This window comes from Elephas maximus, chromosome 18 (genome assembly GCF_024166365.1).
Source record: "Elephas maximus indicus isolate mEleMax1 chromosome 18, mEleMax1 primary haplotype, whole genome shotgun sequence".
NCBI classification, from domain to species: domain Eukaryota; kingdom Metazoa; phylum Chordata; class Mammalia; order Proboscidea; family Elephantidae; genus Elephas; species Elephas maximus.
Window position 1 is genome coordinate 54,932,747 of NC_064836.1, and position 17,600 is coordinate 54,950,346.

The following is a 17,600-nucleotide window of genomic DNA, read 5'->3' on the forward strand; positions in this document are numbered from 1 at the left end:
AAAACACAGTTCCTGCCCTTGAGACACTCACAGTTGACAAAAGACAGACAAAAACAAAAAACAAACATAAAATGTGGCAAGTGCTATAATAGATTCATATGTCAATGAGTCAGAGTTTAGAGGGAAACCTAATGCATCGGACAACAAAAGCGATTATTGATTACAAGACCAATATGAGTCAACAGTGTGATGGGTGTCAAAAGAGCAAATGAAAATGTAGTCTGGATTTGTATATGTTCAGGGTTTAGAGTGAAGAGGAAAACCATTTTTGTAATACGATTCACAAATTTGGCCACATTTGGAAAAGTTTTCACTTTCAGCTCTCACAATTTAAAAGAACTCCAAGTAAGACCATTCTAGGAACGGTATCTGGAATAATAAAGACTTATTACATCATTACATTGAAATATGTTGAAAAGAATGGGAATGTTTACTGTAGGAAAAAAACAATTGCATAGTACATGCGATCAGTCATCAAATATTTGAAGAGTTGTCACATTAAAAAGAAAAAAACCCATGTACTTCCAAAGGGCAAAACTAAGATGCTCTGAAACATTACTGGAGGCACAGTTTAAATGCAAAACAAAGAGCTGTTTTCTAATAATTAGAGCTAATCAGAAATTAAATGGGCTTCTACTAAACCTGCTCTTTCTGACTATCCCCTACTGCGAGGTGGCAGATGAACTGTCAGGCATGTTACAGTGTAGATTGATGCATCTGAGTGGGAGGGCAAACTGCATGACCTCACGTTGTTTCTTTAGCTTCTCTCTGTTGCTCTGTCTCTGCCACACACACACACATATTCTTTCTGTCAATCTCTCACACAACCTCTCATCATCCACACTCTATACACTCAAACACACCATCCTGTGTGCCTATTTAAATAGAAAAAAAAACATAAATATTTGAATGTTTGCAGCAATCTTGATTTGAAATGCAATAAGAAAGAGAAAAAAACCTTAACAGATCATGTCAACAAAGAAACATTATCCACCGATTATGTATGACAGTAAGCATGTGCACAAGAGATTATTGTAATGACCTGCTAAATCTTCAGAACTGAAACTATTTTTAAGCAGGGGAGGTATAAGAACCTCTAGGTCGGTAGCTTATAGTGTCAGTATCTAATCTCTCTTATTAGAGATCTGACTTTCATTTTTTACCTGGTTCTTATAACAATTCTTTTGTCAAACTCCCTAGTACCATTCCTGGCATTCTAATAACTATGTACTACCCTGCTTCTTTCCTTTTATTGTTTGTTTGCTTGTTTTGTTTTAGAAACTGTGTTTTAGTCCTTACCTTTGAGCTAACCTTAGTTCTCACTTTTTCTAAGAACCCCATGATCCCCTGTTTTCCAAAAAAAAAAAAAAAAACTGGTTAGCAAATTAAAATAGAAATGTTCTTCCTAGATTTGAGTGCTTAGATTCCAATACAGGCAAAAAACTAAAATAAAAATCACAGGTAGGTATAATGAGAAAAAAATACAGTAGTATAAATAGCATAAATGTATACATGGAATGGCCAAAAAATGGCCAAAATCTAATACGTCAGAAAAATGCTAATATGGAAGGAAAGTAGAAAAATGAATTTAGAAGTTAAAAATATATATGATTCTAAGACACTAGAAATTGGAAGGAAGTTTAACATATATTAAAAGCCAAAAACCAAACCCACTGCCATTGAGTTGATTCTGACTCATAGAGACCCTACAGGACAGAGTAGAACTGTCCACTCCAAGGAGCGCCTGGTGGATTCGAATTGCCGACCTTTTGGTTAGCAGCTATAGCACTTAACCACTAGGCCACCAGGGTTTCATATATGAAGGAATGATATATCTAGACCAAGAGTGTTATAAGATCATTTATAATTAGTCTTCCTCAGTTATCAATAAGTTCTTCATATTGTTTGTCATGCATTTTTACACCTATTAGCCAAGTATATAAGTTAGCATTATTTTAATTTTAAATGACATGTCCCAAAACATCAAATTGAGCTTTGGAATAGAATCAATGGCAATGAGTTTTAATGGGAGGGTTGAAGAAGAGAGATTCTTCCTATTCTGGGAAATCATTGTGATATACTAGCAAAACAATCATGTCACTGTATTCTGTAGTACACTGAGATTCAGTACCTCGTGCCTATCAAAAATTCAGCAGAAAAACTTCAGGATATTGGCATTTGTTAGTTTCAACTAGTGATATTCTGTGCAGTCTTATGGAAAGAGAATCTTCACCTAAATGAAGCTCCTGTAAACCAAGATTTTTTTTTTTTTTAAGGGTCAGTCTTCACTAGGTAATGCAATGGTGCTATGGTGGCAAACATCCCCTAAATTTGGCTGTCATACATTAACAAAGATTTTAACCTCACTCCTGTGACATGTTGGCTGTCCAACACATAGATGCCACATGTAGATGCAATTTTATGGCTCTATTTCTCTTGTCTTTTCACTTGAGATCAGGCTAAGGCTGTAAATTTTGCCTTGGTTTTATCACAGAAGGAAAAGAGACAAAAATAATACACATAATGACTCTTAAAATTACTACATGGATATTTTATTCTTTATTTCCACTTATATTCTATTGGCCAGAAAATAAAGTTCCACGACCACAGGTCAGTAAAGTATACTCCTTGGAATAGCCAGGAATATAAAGTCAATGCATCTGTCAGAAAGCAAATAAAGAAAAATTATGATACAATCTACTCTCTTCTGTCTTCTTTTCATGTATTCATTCCATCCCTCTGCATGAACACATTTACCCATATTTAGAAGAGACGGGAAAAAAATTCCATTCAATCAAGACTCAGATTTGAAGTTAAGGATTTCATGATAACCTATCAGGTCTAGACGTGACTCATCTTGATTTGCATACCTAAAATTTAAAATACAAGAAGACACCATGGTCACAAAGGGACAAAATAACTGGCATAAATACCTTCTTTCAGAAAAGAATAGACAATAATCATTAATCGACAGTAATTCCTAAATACCAGATATTTTAAGGCCTCTCTGCCTTAGGGGTAGAAAATATTTCTCTATAATATCCAGATTCTGCTCCCTGTGATCAGCTCTTGATTTTTGCCCGCTAGGAGATCCTTCTTTTTTCATTATCTTCTTTAGCCAAATCTGTAGCAGGTATTGGAGAATATGTCATCCCTGGGGGCTGAGTATCTTCCCCAGCCAATTTCTTGCCAATTAAAGGTTGATTTATAGCACAAAGTCTACCTTCATCAGCAAAAAATACTGATGGAATACAGCATATGGGTTAGTGGAGATTAATGGAGCCATTGGCTATGGTTTCAAATTACTTCTGGGCAGCGGTCACAAAGCTGAGAATGAGAGATAGTCATGACAACTATTATTAAAGAGTTTGAAATTCTTAGGCCACAATCAAGATCCAGTCTATGATTTGACAAGTTCACTTGACTTTGGTTAGAAGTCCATGAATTTGACCAGAAACAAATGGCCTGAAAAGCATCTAAGGGATAGTTAATGGAATTGTACTGCCAGACAGGCCCCAAGATAAACAAAAAGAAACTAATTGTTACTGAAGCTCTATAAAAAATACCTACATTTCCACCAAAGCAGCAGGAAGTAGACTATTAAAGAAGAGCAGAAACTGAAAGAAGAGTCCCTAGAAGTGGCATTTTTTCTAGTACCTATTTTAGAGGGTGTCATGGAGAACTAAAGAAGCATACGTTCAGCACGTATCGGAAGCCTATGAGAGTTAGCTTTTCTGCCATTTGGAATCAACCAAAAAACCAAACCAAGCCCATTTCTACCAGGTCAATTCCAACTTATAGCAACCCTAGTGACCCTGTAGGATAGAGTAGAGCCGCTCCATAGGTTTCCAAGGAGTGACCGGTGGATTCAAATTGCCGACCTTTTTTGGTTAGCAGCTGAGTTCTTAGGCACTGCGCACCAGAGCTCCACATTTAGGCTCAAAGGAGTTCTAAATGAGATACGAAATTCTCCTATTCTATATATCTACATTATATTAATTACCTGAAAATTATATTATTTATCAAGTTGCAAGAGTCCTTTTTTAAACTGAGCATTCATTTCTTATTTTATTGGAAATAATTGTTTTTACTTGGACCATGGTGAATCTATTTTAACATTTATTAATGACTAATGTGAAAGAAAGTTTCTATGGTAAGTAAAGATCTACTGATAAATGTTCCCACTCTTATCCACTAGACGTGGTAGGTGTGTCTCTTAGTCTAGGTTTCCTACAGGAGCAAAAGTAGTGAAACATATATAGAGAAAAAGACTTCAAGGAAATGGCTCACACAATTGTGAGGAAATGACTCATGCAAATGTGGGGGCTTGCAAGTTCTAAATCCATGGGTCAGTTGGCAGGCTGGAGACCTCTGCAGGCCTACATACCAAGAAATGGAGGTCAAGCAATGAGAAGAGTACAGGGTCGAGAAAGAGAGAGAGAGAGAACTTTGCCAGAATATCCATTTATATACTGAAGTCAAATCACATCCCTAAGGAAACTCCCTTTCAATTGATTGGTTGATCACATCGAATCACATAATGGAAAGTGATTATATTATATCACCTTATGGAAGAGCATAGGTGCTTTGGCCAGTGCCTGCCAAACCACTGTGAATCATGGTCTAGCCAATTTGACATATAATATTAAACATCACAAGGTGGTAGATTGCAATGATAGTTGCAATTCTTCATTCCTTCATGTATCCAGAACCTTTGTCATGTGATGTCATAGTTGATCCCACTAAAGAAGCAGAGCGCCCCTTTGATTTGTGTTTGACAATATAACTTACTTTGGCCTTTTAAGTAAGCTGGAAATGTAATTGTGTTAGTTCCAAGTCTAGGGATTGGCAAGATTTCATGTTTCTGCTCTCCCTCGTGCACTTTTGCCAGTGTCATGAACAAAACATGCCTAGACTGGCCTGTGTCCTGGAAGAATGTGAGAGATATAGGAAGCAGAGCTGACATCCTGAGGTATGAGCAAGCATGATCAGCAGAGTCAGTTGGCCAAGGCTGACCTTGATCAGCCATCACTCAGCTGATCTAGAGAAGCGTGAGATTGATAAACATTTATTGTTGTGTGTTATACTTATTGTGGCTAAAGTTAAGTGATATAGTGGGGAGATGTTTCTCTGCCCCGTTAAACCTAGCTGTGGTCCCATGTCTTGCTTTGGCCAATGAATCTTTAGGAGCCAATATGCAATTTGTCAATCTCTCTGTGCCATGAGAACAGAAATATTCTGAAGAACAATGGTTCCATCAGCCTGCGTCTGTGAATGGAGACAAGGTAGAGTAGAACCAGCAGCTGAATCAAGATAAATATGTGGTGTAAATGGAAAATAAATATTTACGGTTTTCAGCCCACTCTAACTGATAAAGTATGTACCTTTTTCTTTGCAAAATATCCAGTTGTAGAAAAATGAATTGTGACATAGTCTGAAAAAATTAGAATGATTTATTTTAATTTATAATAGAGGGAAAAAGCATAATTGACTTTAAAATAATTTGTTATAAAACACTTGGTCAGTTGAAGATAGCAAACATAAAAGTCAGTATGCAGTTTTCTCATGCTCTGGTGAAGTATTTCAAATCTGATCTCATCAATGTACATTTTGAAAAAACGATATATACATATTTTTTCTACACAGACAATTAGAATATTTTAATGGCTCATGAGGAGCTTGTTTTGTTCACAAAATTATTTCAAGTATTAAATTTTTTATGCTCACTTTCTTAAAAGAGCTGAACATTTTCTTATAAATTGTATCATGCCCTAATTCTTAGAGGATAAAAATAAATCACATTATAATAAACATACAGGTATTTAAAGACAGTTAGCTAGAAATAAAACAAAGGGCACAAATCTGCATGAACAAAATACTAAAATAAGTTGCCCTCGAAAACACTTGATATGTATCATCCACTACATTAAGCACTTTGCATCTATTAACTCATTTATTCTTTCAACAATTCCTTGGGTTACATATGGTTATTCCGTTTTGGATCAGGATAAGGGTGGGGAACTTGACCTGGGACCTGTGCGTTAGAGGGCTCTGCTTTGTCTCCTCTGGACACATTCCTCTCCAAGATCCAGACAGTCTAGGGGGCCCAAGGTATGTATCCACTTGGAGCTATTATGTGGGTTAAAATGTACCCTGACATTCTCTGTTCAGTAAGTCCCATGTCCACTTCCAAGGTTTGGGTGATCCTCTTACTCACGTCCATCCTCCCAAGTGCTATGTTGCTAAGGTTAATGTGTATAACCCTAGGGCCAAGTGGTGGCCAAGGGGAAGCTGCTTGAATAATTTGCATGTCGAGGTTGATGGTTCTGGCACGGGTATTCTCACACGTGCTTGTAAGAACCTACATGATCCAAGACAGAGCTGAGTGTTGAAAGAGAACTCGGATGGGTTGAGGGTCAGCTCCCTTGATCCACCATGTATGGCATCAAACTGAATCCAAAGAACTTTAAATTGAAACCTCTCTTTTCAGGTTTTGAAAAAATATACTGCATTTATTATGGTAGAAGGATAAACTATTTTATGTAATAGTTCTTATATTTGATTTATAACTTTTGAATAAGGCATATGGTATATGGGTCTCCAGTAGTATTTCTTTCCCATTTTACATGTGAGGAAGCTGGAGCTTAGGTTAAGCCAACTGCCCAATATAACATAACTAGTAAAGAAGGGAGCAGAAACTTGAATGAAAACCCACAGTACGTTAAATCTCTGCGCGCTTGACCATTTTCATCTGCAATTTCCCATGAAAGAAATGAAGAAGCAAAGAAGCTATAAAGTTTACAGGTATAAGAAGGGTGAAAATTTGTTTAATTTTACCGATAAAGGTACAAGTTATGTATACGTGTATATATATACATACTTGGGACTACAAATATTAAAAAAAAAAAAAATTAGCCCCAACTTTTTAGTCATTTGTCATTTTTACTGCAATAAATCTAATATCTTCCAGAATTTTAATAAGTAGAAAAATTTATTTGATATTAACGACCATATTTTTACTTACTTATTTAAAAACAACTTTTTTTCCAGTTTCTGAATCAATACAGGTTTATATGAATGAATGAAAGGGTAAATTAAAATTTTTTTTCTTAGTACTGTCTTCTACAGTCTATTCTGAGGTAATTAAAATCTTGTAATGAAAATAATAATACTAAACAAGGTTTACAATAATTTCTTTGTTTGCTTTTCAGGAAATGATTATAAATTTGGTATATTTGAGATCATCGTACTGCCACCTGTGTAAAGCGTTTTTGTCATTTGTCTAAAAAAGAGGCAAAGGAAGCCTGAATGGAGTAACCACTTTTAATAAGATAAATCCCATGTAATAATTTATTCTACCTTTTGATATTTTTTCAGTTTCAAACATGTATTAAATTATGATAGTCATGGTTTAGGTGTTGTCAAATGTGATATTTTCTTCAATAATTCTGTATTATGTAACTCTTATTACTAAGAGAACCAAATTATTTTCCTAAGTTACACAGGTGATCTCAAAGTCAAATTATGGTTTCTGGTAGAATTACATTTTATTTAAGCATTTTGAAATTTTTTTTTTCCGTATCAAGCATGACTTTCACATTGGTAACCTTATTTTAAAGTATATGAATCTGTAAATGTGAAACAGTACAATTTTATTCTTCAGGGTTATTATCATTTGACTCTTCAAAATCAATTAGATATCTAAATCTTATTAAAATTTTAGAGGCTGTTTGGTTATAATTAAAAATCAAGCAATGCTAAATTATCATAAAGGAGATGAGAATACATTTTTATTATTGTTATAGAGAGGAGTTATACCATATTGTCTATGTAGGCCTTCACCCGTGTCAAAGTAGTAAAACTGACTATATTTTATTTTATGTTCAGTTTCAAAATGTATAATTTCTAAAAAGGCAGATGAGATACATTTTTCATATGTGAATTTCCTATGTTTTCTGTGTCTTCTTTCTATATACATCTAAATTTGCTAACATGCCATCCCTTGGGACACTATTATTGCAAACAACCCATAAGAATAGAATGGGTTTCATCAAAAATGCTTGGGAAATGCTACATCCAATATTTTGTTTTAGAGATTATTGTGGGAAAAAAATACACAATCTCAGAAATACACTGCACTATAAAATATACCTAGTATTTCCCTAATTTACTTGTTCATAAAACACTTTTTGGTAAACATTTATTTACATATATAATTTGAAATTTTTTAACCAAATAAATTACAGTAGCAAATTGCTAATCTAAAGGAATTTACAACTGTTTCAAATATCATAGAACTATTTCAAAATATTACTATACTAGCTTTCAGTCAAATGAAGACAGTTGTTTTCATCTAACATATATGATGGTTGTCTTTTCTTGTTCTTAGAACATTTTAACAGTTTTCAAAATATGGTTACATTAATATGGTGTCAAATTTATGAGATTATTATGACTGCATCTCCATGTTGACCGACTTGTTCACCAACTCAGTTGGAAATTAACCTCAAATTAATGTTGCCACTGAAACTATACACACTCCCACATGGTCTTTGAAATGCATTTCTGACATATGCAACCCTACCTTTTCTATATTTCAAATATATTTTTTTCTAAATGGTGCTGTCTTTTGATAAACTAAATATAAGCAAATGGTTATTTGTAGCCTTTCTTCCCACCAACATACATTTGTATCATTCAAAGTTTAGCTGCCAAATATCAGAATAATCACATGCAAAGTGAAAAACAAAAAAGACTGTTCAGCTGATTCTTTTGGAAACAGAAGTCACAGGAAGGAAAATGCTAGGGGTTGCTGGTGCAGTGGTTGTGCGTATAATAAACTTGAAAACAGTTGATACATGTCTATTAATGCTTAAGTGATGTAGAATAAGATCCCAGTAGGTTTGAAGAAGATTATATTGGCCAGTGTTTCCAACTAGGGGTAAAAATCAGTAATTTCCAGAGAGCATTTAAAAAGTACGTGTGCTGAGGTCCCACCATAAACCAACTGAATAGGCATCCATGAGGCAAAGAACCATGTGTGTTATGGTTAAACACTTTCCTAGTTATATCTTAGGGGAACCTTAAATTTATATAGGCATTGACTGTGTATTGGCTAGGAAAAAATTACTCTGATGCATAGTATGAATTTAAATGCTTTCTAAATGGCATAATGTCTTTTAAATGTTCACTATAATCAATATAGCCGTAGTTGAGAAAGCCATTCCGTGTTGATATCTTACATTGTTTTATTTTTCAGAAAATAAAATAATCTTTCTATACATCGGAATTTGTATATATATGCATATATAGGTATATACATAACTTTAGACAGAAGCTTGTTTTGATATCTGAAACCACCCAAGAAGCTGCACTGAATAGAAATCAGTTTGACAAATGTTCATCTACAACAATTCTCACTTCCAGAAAGAAAGGTCAGTTAGAGTGAAGCAGCATTCTAGAATTTAAATCAGTTTAAAGCCCCATCACCTTCAATGTCAAAACTATTCTGACAAAAAAAAAAAAAAAAAAAACCTAAGAAGGCAAACTTTGCTATTGATAATTCTTTATTTAGTGCCGATTCTCTGGCAACCCCCCAAAAAGTGCAGATCAAAATTTTATTATTTTCTCAGACTCAGACATATTGATCATGAATAGAATGGAGTCTCAAGAAATCTTCTGGCCAAGACCAATAATAACATAATAGCTAATATTATTGAACACTTAATGTGTACTAAACACTCTTTTATATGAGTTAACTTGTATAATCCTTATAACCCTTCTATGATATAGATGGAGCCCAGGTGTCACAATGGTTAAGAACTTGGCTGCTAACCAAAAAGTCAGCAGTTCAAATCCATCAGCCGCTCCTCAGAGACACTATGGGCAGTTCTATTCTGTCCTATAGGATCTCTATGAGTTGGAATCCACTCAAAGGCAACGGGTTTGGTTTGGTTTTTAGTATGATACAGGTACTTGTATTATTACCCTATTTCATGGAGACACAAAGAGGTTAAGTAAGTTGCCCAAGGTTATTGTGAGGATGATAACAAATAAATCTTCACACACTAACTGTGCTGTGTGAAAATCTCAGAATTCCGTAATTCTGTTCTCAACTATGAGGATATAATGAATTCCCACTTCACTGACACCTGTCGCCCACGAGCCAATTCCTTCCCTGACCCTAGCCATCCGGAGCTAGGTCAGATCTCACAAGTTAAAAAGACACTCTTCTTCAGAATACCGAATGGACAGATGCCAGCTCCTAGCTCAGGGGTCCACACAATACCCTTACTTCTACCTGTTGGCTCTAAATGTTGGAGTTTTCCCGCTAGTGCTTCAGGATACCAGCTGTAAGCTCGGAAGTCCACATGACACCCCTGCTTTCACATGCTGGCTCTCACTATTCCTTGGACTATTCCTTTAGGTTCAGTAGTTTGCTGGAAGGACTCACAGCACTCACAGAAAGTATCCCACTTACTATTACAGATACAAATCAGAATGAGCATAAAGAAGACAAGCATGGGGCAAGGTCCTGGAGGTTTTTCAATGAGAAACTTACGCCTCCCTAAAGGGTATACTACCCTACCAGATGGATCTAGGTCTATCACCAACCAGGAGCTTCTTTGTCCAGAGCTTTTAGCGGCTTCATTGCATAGTCATAATTGAAACCTCACTGAATAATCATGATTAGGGACTTATTGAATATGTACTATTGATTAAACCATGCCCCCCCTTCTTTCCTAAGGTTACCTGTCCTGACGATCTTTGTGGCCTAGTCAGCCATGATTCATTTGCACAAACCTGCAGGTGTAGTCTCGAGGTTTACAAATAATACGGGGGTCTCAATTGTCCATAAAATTCTGAAGTTTTAGAATTATCTCTCAAGAATCAAGGACAAAGCCCGAACTGAGATTTTGTTGCACGGCCATGCAGAGAGTAAGCAGCAGAACTGTCCTTTTAGCACAGGCAGTCTGGCTTGGGAGTCCGCGCTCAGGTATTACACAGGGTGTTATTATACGTATTTTTCAAGTAATGGCAGAGCCTTAGAAAAATTAATCAACATGGTATTTCCTTTCACTGTCTCTTAAAACTGTAACACACTATCACTCTCACTAATCCTTTATCTCAGGCACAGTATCATTCAGAATCTGAGTATCCTGCCTGCCAACTTGGCTGTGCTGTAATACTAAATAATTGTCATTTCTAGCCTCTTATGCCCTGCATTGAAATTTATATGCCCTGAGTTTCTAGTCCTCAAAGGCAATTTTTTTCTGCCTTCCAAAGAAACTTGCCTAATTGGATAGTGTTGTCATTGTTAGTTGGTGTTGAGTTGATTCTGAATCATGGTGACCCCATGTGTTGCAGAGTAGAATTGCCTGTCTCCTGAGGCTCCTGAGGTTTGAACTGTCAATTTTCCGGCTAGTAGTTGAGTGCTTCACAGTTTCCATGATCCAGGGTCTTTCCCTAATTGGATATACTACTATTATTATGAAAAGGTAGAACTATCCCTCCATAGAGAAAAGAATGCATGTTCTGAACACAAGCTCCTGGATTTTCATAGAATGTCTAACAAAGGGTGCTTACTAGAAAAATAACTCCTTCAGGGACTTGTCCTTTCACCTTCTCATGCTGGTGGACAGTGGAACAGAGCATTTTCTGGAGGCATCTTCTCAGAACTTAATTGAAATGATGTTTACAAATGGATGACTAAAAGACCAGGGACAAACTATGGAGAATAGGAAGTTCTTGATAATCCTAGAACACACTGAAAAATTGTCTCAGTTCAAGGCAGGCTTCCATCCTCCCTTCTTTTGTTTTATGAGGCATTCAAACTATTTGGCTACATATTCATTTTACTCTTGCTCTCCACAGGAATTTATTTATTTAAAAGCAGTGTTCTTTAGTTTACCTATTGTCATGGATTGAATTGTGTCCCCCAGATATGTGTCAACTTGGCTAGTTCATAATTCCTGGTATTGTGTGATTGTCTATCATTTTGTCATATGATGTGATTTTCCTATGTGTTGTAAATCCTACCTCTATTATCTTAATGATTTGGGATTAGCAAACAGTTTTCTTAATGAGGCAGGACTCAATCTACAAGATTAAAAAAAAAAAGTGTTTAAAGTCAACTTCTTTTGAGATATAAAAAAGAGAAGCTAGCAGAGAGACATGGAGGACCACATACCACCAAGAAAGCAGCTCCAGGAGCAGACTGCATCCTTTGGACCCAGCATTCCTACACAGAGAAGCTCCTCAACCAGGAGAAGATTGATGATGAGAACCTTCCCCCAGAGCCAACAGAGAGAGAAAGGCTTCCTCTGGAGCTGGCACCCTGAATTAGCACTTCTAGCCACCTAAATGGAGAGATAAATTTCTCTTTGTTAAAGCCATCCACTCCTAGTATTTCTGTTATAGGAGCACTACAAAACTAAAAAAAAAAAAAAAGACACCTGTAATTCTGTATTTTAAAATATTTAGAAATTACTTTATATTATTGTTAGTAATATTAGATTTTTGATCTGCATCCTTTATTTTTTAAATTGATGTCTATATTTTATTGATTAGTAAATGCTCTTTATATAATACGCAGTTTTTTGATAAGTAGAAACTATATATTGTTTAAAAAAAATTAGATTTTGCAAATATTTTCTTGTTTGTCCATCTTTTGTTTTTATTTTAGGTGTTTTAATATGTAGTTGTTTAATTTTTTGGAAGCTAAAAACCCATTCATATTTTTCTTTGCTTCCACTTATTGAAACTAAGACAGGTGAAGAATATTCATCTACATCATCTTTTACTTGCTTTTAGATTTTTCTTTTTTTTTTTAATATTTATGTCTCAATTACACGTAGAAATTGTCTTGCTAGATGATGGCCCGTTTCTTTGACCTGATTTTCTTTCCCATTTTTTTTTAATTGTACTTTTAGATGAAGGTTTACGGAGCAAACTAGTTTCTCATTAAACAATTTATCCTTTCCTGTTTTGAAGTTTGTATAAAAAAAAAAATCCCACAGCTTTTTCTTGTTCATTCTATCCACAGATGGCTTGTTTTATGGGGAAACTATTACTAGGACCAGGATTTAGATCCAGGGGTTTTTGCCATTAATTTATCTAAAATGAAAACTAAAAGAAAGAAAGAAAAATATTTAGATGGCTGAAGAGCTGATCAAATTCTTTATACTTTACAGTAAATAGGGGAAGGAGAAAAGCTTGAAAGTTTTCTACCTTCATTGAGTTAATTGATATTATATTTCATTATTATGTATATATGTGTTTTTTTTTAAATAAAATATATATATATATAATTTTTTTATTTTTATGTGGGTATTTAACCTAACTCACAAATACATAAAGAAAACATTTAACCTGGAGGTATGACTTTTCATAACACTTAGATTTAAAATTCTTCTGGTACATCAACATTGTCTAGGTTTTCCAGGGAAAAAGAACCAATGAGATATATGCAGCTAGATATATAAATAGACACAGATTTACCTCAAGGGATTGGCTCACACGATAATTGGACTGGTAAGTTCAAAATCTGAAGACCGGAGTCTTACATCCCAAGATTTGTAGGTAATACAATGGAGAATAAGAATGAGTTCTGCCAAAATATCTATTTGTAGTCCAGAGACACCCTAAGGAAACTCCCGTTTCAACTGATTGATTAATGTATTACATTAAATGGCATTATGGAACATGATTACATTACATTATGTTGGATTATATTATGAAACAGTAACGACTCCGGTGTTTGGCCAAACTGCTGGGAACCATAATCTAGCCAAATTGACACACAGAATTAACCTTCACAGTCAACCACTTGTCAAATTGGCAACCATACATATCTCCTTAAAAAAAAAAAATCTCCTTAAACCATTAATCATCTCCAAATAAAAACAATTACAAAGTCATACTTCCAACTTACATGATTCAACTAACAGGCACACAACCACAAATACACTAACCTGTTTTACATCTTGTATTTTATGATAAGTAATGTGATAAGACTTTGGGATGATGTGATAGGGTGAATGTGTTTTGTACTTGGTAAGGGCATGAATTTTGAAGAACAAAAGATGGAATGTTATGAATTTAATTGTGTCCCCCCAAATTATGTGTTGGAATCCTTACCCTTACACCTGTGAATGTAACTGTGTTTGGGAATAGTTTCTTTGTTATGTTAATGAGACCATTTCAGTGTATGGGATGTCCAGGACATAATTATTTCTGAGTTATAAAAAGCAACATAGACACAGGTTACTAAGACTATTGCATATACCATGGACTGCCAGAAGAATGAACAAATCTGTCTTGGAGGAAGTACAGCCAGAATGTACTTTAGAAGCAAGGATGACAAGACTTTGTCTCATTTACTTTGAACACATCATCAAGAAAGAACAGTAGCTAGAAAAGGACATCATGCTTGGTAAAGTAGAGGATTAAGGAAAAAGAGGGAGACCCTCAATGAAGTAGATTGACACAATGGCTGCAACAAGGGGCTCAAATATATTGTGAGGATGGCACAGGAGGGAGCAATATTTCCTTCTGTTTTACATAAGGTCACTATGAGTGGGAACCAACTTCATAAGACCTAACAATGACAAACATACACAGAGAAAAGACATACTGAGGAAGAGGGATGCCACATGAAGATCACCAAAGAACCAAGGAACACCGGAGCTACAAAAGCTGAAAGAGACAAGGACCTTCCACAGAGCCAACAAAGAGAGCCTTCCCCTAGAACCAGTGCCCTGAATTTGGATTTCTAGCCAACTTAAATGTGAAAAAAATATATTTATGTTCTTTAAAGTCAACCACTTGTGGTATTTCTTTTACAACAGTGCAAAGAAACTAAGACAACCATGAAACTATTTCATTATAATTTAGCAAATTTAAATTTATTCTAAATCAATTATTTGTGATAATATGAGCTTAGTTTCAAATAAAGGTATTTATTTACTGTTCTTGAAAATAAAGCTAAAATAATAATAAAGAACCAGTCCTTTTTCCTAAGAGCTCTGGTGGTGCAATAGTTAAGTGTTCAACTGCTGACTGAAAGGTCAGTGGTTCGAACTCACCAGCCGCTCTGCAGCAGAAAGATGGGACAGTCTGTTCCTGTAAAGATTACAGCCTTGGAAATTCTATGGAACAGTTCTGCTCTGTCCTATAGGGTCATTGGAGTCAGAATTGACTTGACGGCAATGGGTTTATTTTTGTTTTATTTTTTGGTTTTCCATGTACCCATTTATCCAAGTACCTACTGTGTAAGCAGCAAATATAATCTTGATCTATCCCTGAGAAAATTTTCATCTTTCTAAGTAATTGCTGTCTCTCTCTTCTCCCTCTCCCCATCCACACACACACAGTCTCATGTGCCCATCCATAACATGGTGTCTGGTTTAGGCTTAAGAAGTGTTTTTTCAAAAAATATAGTAGTTTTTTGTGGATAGATTTAGTAATTGTGGTTAGATCAACAAAAAAAAATTTAAAGGAAAAAAAAGGTTAAGTATAAATGTGAACCAGAATGTACTGCTCTTGTCTCCCAAAATAATAATTTAACCACCGTAATCACTCATTGTCCAAAAACATAAAGTCAAACATTTTGGGGATGTCATTTTTCTCTTTGACTGTTTGGCTGAAATTTTGTTTTAATACAATAACTTGCTAATATCCAAACATACTTTTAAAGTTAAAATATTTAGCTACACTCTTAGTTACATTCTGAATTATAAATATTTCTGTACATAAATGGTTCACAAAATTGCATTGTATTTCTACAAAATTATAGAAGAATCAAGGTGATTATTCAGGTGAATTCAGGAAAGCATATTGCTGTCTAGGAAGAAAATGGTTCCTTAGATTTCTTAGATCCTATTTGGCTATCTATAAATTTCTAGAAAACTGCTTACGCCCTTCCTCCCATTTCAGTATTTATGTTGGTGTTTTATATTTAGAGACAATTTTCTTGTAGCAAAATATAACACCATGTTAAGAGAAAAAGTGTGTGAATTCACATTGCTATATTTCATATCTCAACCATGAAAGCAAACTACACTATGTTTACATATAATTTAACCAGATTCACTGAGACATTTCTTCATAATAAAAAGAATTTTCATTTGTCTTTTTCTCCAAAATGTACCATTTTTTTTAATGTTATTGCTAATGATATTTTAATATTTGATCCTAAATATTGGATATGCTAGTAGATTTATCTGAAATTGTCCTGTATTTTAATTTACACAGTATCAGCTCAGATAGACATAATGAGGAATCCAAACTCAATGAAATACATTTGTTAGTGCTTTCGATTAAGTTTACATTAATGCTATTTCCCTCTATATCTTACTCATAAAAAAATTATTGTGATCCTTCATGTCGTTAGGTCCCATCAAGCTGGTTTTGACTCATAGCAGCCCCATGTACAGCAGAACAAAACCCTCCCTGGTCCTAAGGCTTTCTCACAAGAGTTGTTATGCTTGAGCCCATTGTTGCAGCCACTGTGTCAGTCCATCTCCTTGACAGTTTTCCTCTTTTTCTGACCCTCTACTTTACCAAGCATAATGTCCTTCTCCAGGGACCAATCCCGCTTGATAACATCTCCAAAGAATGTGAGAAGTAGTCTCACCATCCTTGTTTCTAAAAGCATTCTCGTTGTACTTCTTCCAAGACAGATTTTTTCATTCTTTTGGCAGTCCATGGTATATTCAGTATTCTTCACCAACACCACAGTTTAAAGGCATCAACTCTTCTTTTGTCTTCCTTATTCACTGTCCAGCTTTCACATGCGTATGAAGTCATTGAAAACACCATGGCTGGGGTCAGACCCACCTTAGTCTTCAAAGTGACATCTTTGTTTTTTAACACTTTGAAGAGGTTTTTTGCAGCATATTGCCCAATGCAATACATTATTTAATTTCTTGACTGCTGCTTCCATAATTCCTCATACTGTCATTTTAATATACAGAAAAGCTTATCAGAACACTTGTTTCATAGGACATTCAACTTTTCATGTTGTAGAGACATACTTGTATAACTATTTTGGTTGACTTTGTTAATGAGAATTAAGTAAAAAAAGGAAAACTAAAACATAGTGAGATTTATAAACAGCCTACTGTACAAGAAGAAGAATTGAAGCTGTCAATGATTTCATTCTATTTTCATCAACAATCAACATTGTTGGAAGCCACAGTTAAAGTATCAAAAGACGTATTAAATTGGGCTAATCTTCTGAAGAAGACCTCTTTAAATTTTTAAAAAGTAGTGTTATTTTGATCACTAAGGTGTACTTGACCCAAGCTATGGTGTTTTCAGTTACCTCACATTCAGGCAAAACCTGCACAATGGAAAGGAAGGGATGCATTTGAGTTGTGTTGTTGGAGATGAATATTGAATATGCCATGGGTTTTCAGAAGAATGAATAAATCAGACTTACTAAAAATAAAATCAGAATGCTCCTTAGAAGCGAGGATAGCAAGACTTCAGCTTGCTTACCCTGGAAACTTTATCAGGAAAGGCCAATAGAAAAGGGCATCATGGTTCGTAAAGTGGATGATCAGTGAAGTCAAGACAGGCCCTCAGTGAGATAGATT